Source organism: Nycticebus coucang, chromosome 7 (assembly GCF_027406575.1).
Source record: "Nycticebus coucang isolate mNycCou1 chromosome 7, mNycCou1.pri, whole genome shotgun sequence".
NCBI lineage: Eukaryota > Metazoa > Chordata > Mammalia > Primates > Lorisidae > Nycticebus > Nycticebus coucang.
The window spans coordinates 7,051,059-7,056,632 of record NC_069786.1 but is presented as its reverse complement, the minus strand read 5'-3'; the positions used below and the strand labels follow the sequence as shown (position 1 = coordinate 7,056,632).

Sequence of the window (5,574 nt, the reverse complement as noted above, 5' to 3'; positions counted from 1 at the left end):
GAAGTGGCATCGATGGGCACAGAGGCCCTTCTGCATGAAATTATGAAAGAGAATTTTCCAGACATGCCTAGAGACTCTGAAAATCAGATAGCAGACAGTTCAGAACTCCAGCATGATACAACCCCAGTAAGTCATCCCCCAGACATATCATAATTAGCTTCACTAAAGTCAACATGAAGGAGAAAATTCTCAAGGTTATCAGGCAAAAGAAAGCCATTACCTACAAAGGTAAGAACATTAGAATGACTGCAGATCTCTCTGCTGAAACTTTTCAAGCCAAGAGAGGGTGGTCATCGACTTTTAATCTCCTAAAGCAAAATAAATAACTTTCAACCCCGGATCTTGTACCCAGCTAAACTGAGTTTCATCTATGATGGAGAAATTAAATACTTTAACGACATTCATATGTTGAAGAAATTTGCCACAACCAAACCAGCTCTTCAGGATATTCTCAGACCTATCCTTCATAATGACTAACCCAATCCTCTACTACAAACGTAAACTCACTCAGAAACTCCTGATCAAACTCCAACTTCTACAATGGCGAAAAGATTAAAAATGTCCACTGGACTTTTGAAAAACTCAATACCCAAAATTTCACCAAACTTAACAATAGTCTCCATCAATATGAATGGCTGAAACTGTCCTCTAAAGAGACATAAGTTAGCTGACTGGATACAAAAACTCAGACCAGATATCTGTTGCTTACAAGAGTTACATCTTAACTTAAAAGACAAATACAGACTCAGGGTGAAAAGATGGTCTTCCATATTTCAGGAAAATGGTAATCAGAAAAAAAGCAGGTGTTGCAATTTTATTTGCAGACACAATAGGCTTTAAACCAACAAAAGTAAGGAAGGACAAGAATGGTCACTTCATATTTGTTAAGGGTAATACTCAATATGATGAGATTTCAATTATGAATATCTATGCACCCAACCAGAATGCACCTCAATTTATAAGAGAAACTCTAACAGACATGAGCAACTTGATTTCCTCTGGCTCCATAATAGTCGGAGATTTTAACACTCCTTTGGCAGTGATGGATCAATCCTCCAACAAAAAGCTGAGTAAAGAAATTTTAGATTTAAATCTAACCATCCAGCATTTAGATTTAGCAGACATATACAGAACATTTCATCCTAACAAAACTGAATACACATACTTCTCATCAGCCCACAGAACTTACTCCAAAATCTATCACATCTTAGGTCACAAGTCTAACCTCAGTAAATTTAAAGGAATAGAAGTTATTCCATGCATCTTCTCAGACCATCATGGAATACAACTTGAGCTGAGTAACAACAGGAATCTGCATACTCATACAAAAACATGGAAGTTAAATAACCTCATGCTGAATGATAGCTGGGTCAGAGATGAGATCAAGAAGGAAATTGCCAAATTTTTGGAACAAAATGACAATGAAGACATGAACTATCAGAACCTCTGAGACACTGCAAAGGCAGTTCTAAGAGGGAAATTTATAGCACTGCAAGCCTTCCTCAGGAGAACAGAAAGAGAGGAAGTTAGCAATTTAATGGGACATCTCAAGCAACTGGAAAAGGAAGAACACTCCAACCCCAAACCCAGTAGAAGAAAAGAAATAACCAAAATCAGAGTAGAACTAAATGAAATTGAAAACAAAAGAATAATACAACAGATCAATAAATCAAAAAGCTGTTTTTTTGAAAAGGTCAACAAAATAGATAAACCATTGGCCAACCTAATCAGGAAAAAAAGAATAAAATCTCTAATCTCATCAATCAGAAATGACAAAGACGAAATAACAACAGACTCCTCAGAAATCAAAAAAATCCTTAATGAATATTACAAGAAACTTTACTCTCAGAAATATGAAAATCTGAAGGAAATGGACCAATACTTGGAAGCTCGTCACTGTCCAAGATTTAACCAGAAACAAGTGGAAATATTGAGCAGGCCCATATCAAGTTCGGAAATAACATCAACCATACAAAACCTCCCCAAAAAGAGAAGCCCGGGACCAGATGGTTTCACATCAGAATTCTACCAAACCTTTAAAGAAGAATTAGTACCTATACTACTCAACCTGTTCCAAAAGGTAGAAAAAGAAGGAAGACTACCCAACACGTTTTATGAAGCAAACATCACCCTGATCCCCAAACCAGGAAAAGACCCAACAAGAAAAGAAAACTACAGACTGATATCACTAATGAATATAGATGCAAAAATATTCAACAAGATCCTAACAAACAGAATCCAGCAACACATCAAACAAATTATACATCATGACAAAGTTGGCTTTATCCCAGGGTCTCAAGGCTGGTTCAATATACATAAATCTAAAAATGTAATTCAGCACATAAACAAAGTAAAAAACAAAAACCATATGATTCTCTCAATTGATGCAGAAAAAGCTTTTGATAACATCCAACATCCCTTCATGATCAGAACACTTAAGAAAATTGGTATAGAAGGGACATTTCTTAAACTGATAGAGGCCATCTACAGCAAACCCACAGCCAATATCATATTGAATGGAGTTAAATTGGAATCATTTCCACTTAGATCAGGAACCAGACAAGGCTGCCCATTGTCTCCATTCCTTTTTAACATTGTAATGGAAGTTTTAGCCACCGCAATTAGGGAAGAAAAGGCGATCAAGGGTATCCATATAGGGTCAGAAGAGATCAAACTTTCGCTCTTCGCAGATGATATGATTGTATATCTGGAAAACATTAGGGACTCTACTACAAAACTCTTAGAAGTGATCAAGGAATACAGCAACGTCTCAGGTTACAAAATCAACATTCATAAATTGGTACCCTTTATATATACCAACAACAGTCAAGCTGAAAAAACATTTAAGGACTCTATTCCATTCACAGTAATGCCAAAGAAGATGAAATATTTGGGAGTTTATCTAACAAAGGACGTGAAAGACCTATATAAAGAGAACTATGAAAATCTAAGAAAAGAGATAGCCGAGAATGTTAATAAATGGAAAAACATACCATGCTCATGGCTGGGAAGAATCAACATTGTTAAAATGTCCATACTAAACAAAGCAATATATAACTTCAACGCAATCCCTATTAAAATTCCACTGTCATACTTAAAGATCTTGAAAAAACAATACTTCATTTTATATGGAATCAGAAAAAACCTCTAATAGCCAAGACATTACTCAGAAATAAAAACAAAGCAGGAGGAATTACTCTACCAGACCTTAGACTATACTACAAATCGATAGTGATCAAAACAGCATGGTATTGGCACAAAAACAGAGAAGTAGATGTCTGGAACAGAATAGAGAACCAAGAGATGAATCCAGCTACTTACCATTATTTAATCTTTGAGAAGCCAATTAAAAACATTCAGTGGGGAAAAGATTCCCTATTTAACAAATAGTGCTGGGTGAACTGGCTGGCAACATGTAGAAGACTGAAACTGGACCCACACCTTTCACCATTAACCAAGATAGACTCTTACTGGATTAAAGATTTAAACTTAAGACATGAAACTGTAAAAATACTAGAAAAGAGTGCAAGGAAAACCCTTGAAGAAATTGGGTTGGGCGAGTTTTTTATGAGAAGGACCCCCCGGGCAACTGAAGCAGCTTCAAAAATACACTATTGGGACTTGATCAAACTAAAAAGCTTGTGCACAGCCAAGAACACAGTAAGTAAAACAAGCAAACAGCCCACAGAATGGGAGAAGATATTTGCTGGTTATGTCTCTGACAAAGTTCTAATAACCAGAATCCACAGAGAACTCAAACGCATCAGCAAGAAAAGAACAAGTGATCCCATCTCAGGCTGGGCAAGGGACTTGAAGAGAAACTTCTCTGAAGAAGACAGGCGCGCGGCCTTCAGACATATGAAAAAATGCTCATCATCTTTAATCATCAGAGAAATGCAAATCAAAACTACCAGATATCATCTAACTCCACTGAGACTAGCCTATATCACAAAATCCCAAGACCAGAGATGTTGGCGTGGATGTGGAGAAAAGGGAACACTTTTGCACTGCTGGTGGGAATGCAAATTAATACATTCCTTTTGGAAAGAGATATGGAGAACACTTAGAGATCTAAAAATAGATCTGCCATTCAATCCTGTAATCCCTCTACTAGGCATATACCCAGAAGACCAAAAATCACATCATAACAAAGATATTTGTGCCAGAATGTTTATTGCAGCCCTATTCATAATTGCTAAGTCATGGAAAAAACCCAAATGCCCATCGAGCCATGAATGGATTAATAAATTGTGGTATATGTACACCATGGAATACTATGCAGCCTTGAAGAAAGATGGAGACTTTACCTCTTTCATGTTTACATGGATGGAGCTGGAACATATTCTTCTCAGTAAAGTATCTTGAGAATGGAAGAAAAAGTATCCAATGTACTCACCCCTACTATGAAACTAATTTAGGACCTTCACATGAAAGCTATAACCCAGTTACAACCTAAGAATAGGGGGACGGGGAAAAGGGTGGGGAGGGAGGGGGGAGGGGGGTAGAGGGAGGGGCATTGAAAGGATCACACCTGTGGTGCATCTTACAAGGGTATATGTGAGGCTTGGTAAATGTGGAATGTAAATGTCTTAGCAAAGTAACTAAGAAAATGCCAGGAGGGCTATGTCAACTAATGTGATGAAAATGTGTCAAATGGTCTATGAACCAAGTGTATGGTGCCCCATGATCATATTAATGTACACAGCTATGATTTAATAAAAAAAAAAAAAGAAAGAAAGAAAATTAAATGTTTTATAGAGAAAGTCATTATCTCCATTTGATAGTCATTTGGAAATAAATTTTCATTCTGTTCTTCTAGAATTTTGCATACACATATATTAGGACCTATAGGAGCTTTCTCCTTGTCATGCGTATTTATCCTCTATTTCTTTCATCCAAGCAGGAGAATCCCTTGAACTAATTCAATAATTGGGTTTTCTTCAGTTTGCAATGTGTTGTTTACATCATCAATCATGCCTTTGTGTCCATCTCATAACCCCGGAGGTTGCCCATTTCTGCGATTTACTTTCTGTTGCTGTTTCTCTGTGCTCTTTCCTCTTTCAAAATACAGGAATTTGAGTTTGGGCTACTATTGTTGAATTAGTTTTCTCTCTCTCTCTTTTCTCCTCCCCATGGTAGGTCCATTTGGCAGGAATCCATTTGCTTTCTGGTTCTTGCTGGATCCTTTTGTTGTTTGTAAATGGGATAATTGGGTTTTCCTGTGTATGTATGGAACATGCCTCCCTCAAAACTGGTTATGATGTCAACATCTTACCCATTTGATGCAGGGAAAAAGGGACATTCATGCTGGTACAATTCTTTGGGAACTGTGGCCTCCTGGGTTCTGTGATCTTGCTCTTTGAAACAAATGACACAGGGATATTGGGTTCATTGTACAGAGAGCTGAGATGAATTCTGCCAGAGATTTTTGTGGGCAAGTGTTTGATTTTTCATGGTTATTCGCTGTGAGAAAAATGTTTCCCTTTTATATTAGCTGTGTTATTTCAGTGGAAAATAACTTGAGGAATTACTGGGGGAAATACTTAAGTGTTCTCGCTTAGGATATAGTCTTGA

General features: G+C 37.1%; 1 non-coding gene across 1 annotated transcript; it reads left to right on the top strand.

Annotated features, from left to right (window-relative positions):
• The first annotated feature begins 5,181 nt into the window (after positions 1-5,181).
• Positions 5,182-5,285, top strand: LOC128591096 (small nucleolar RNA U13). The gene has a single exon (XR_008381525.1). It is a non-coding gene; the product is annotated as a small nucleolar RNA U13 (small nucleolar RNA).
• Positions 5,286-5,574: the final 289 nt, after the last annotated feature.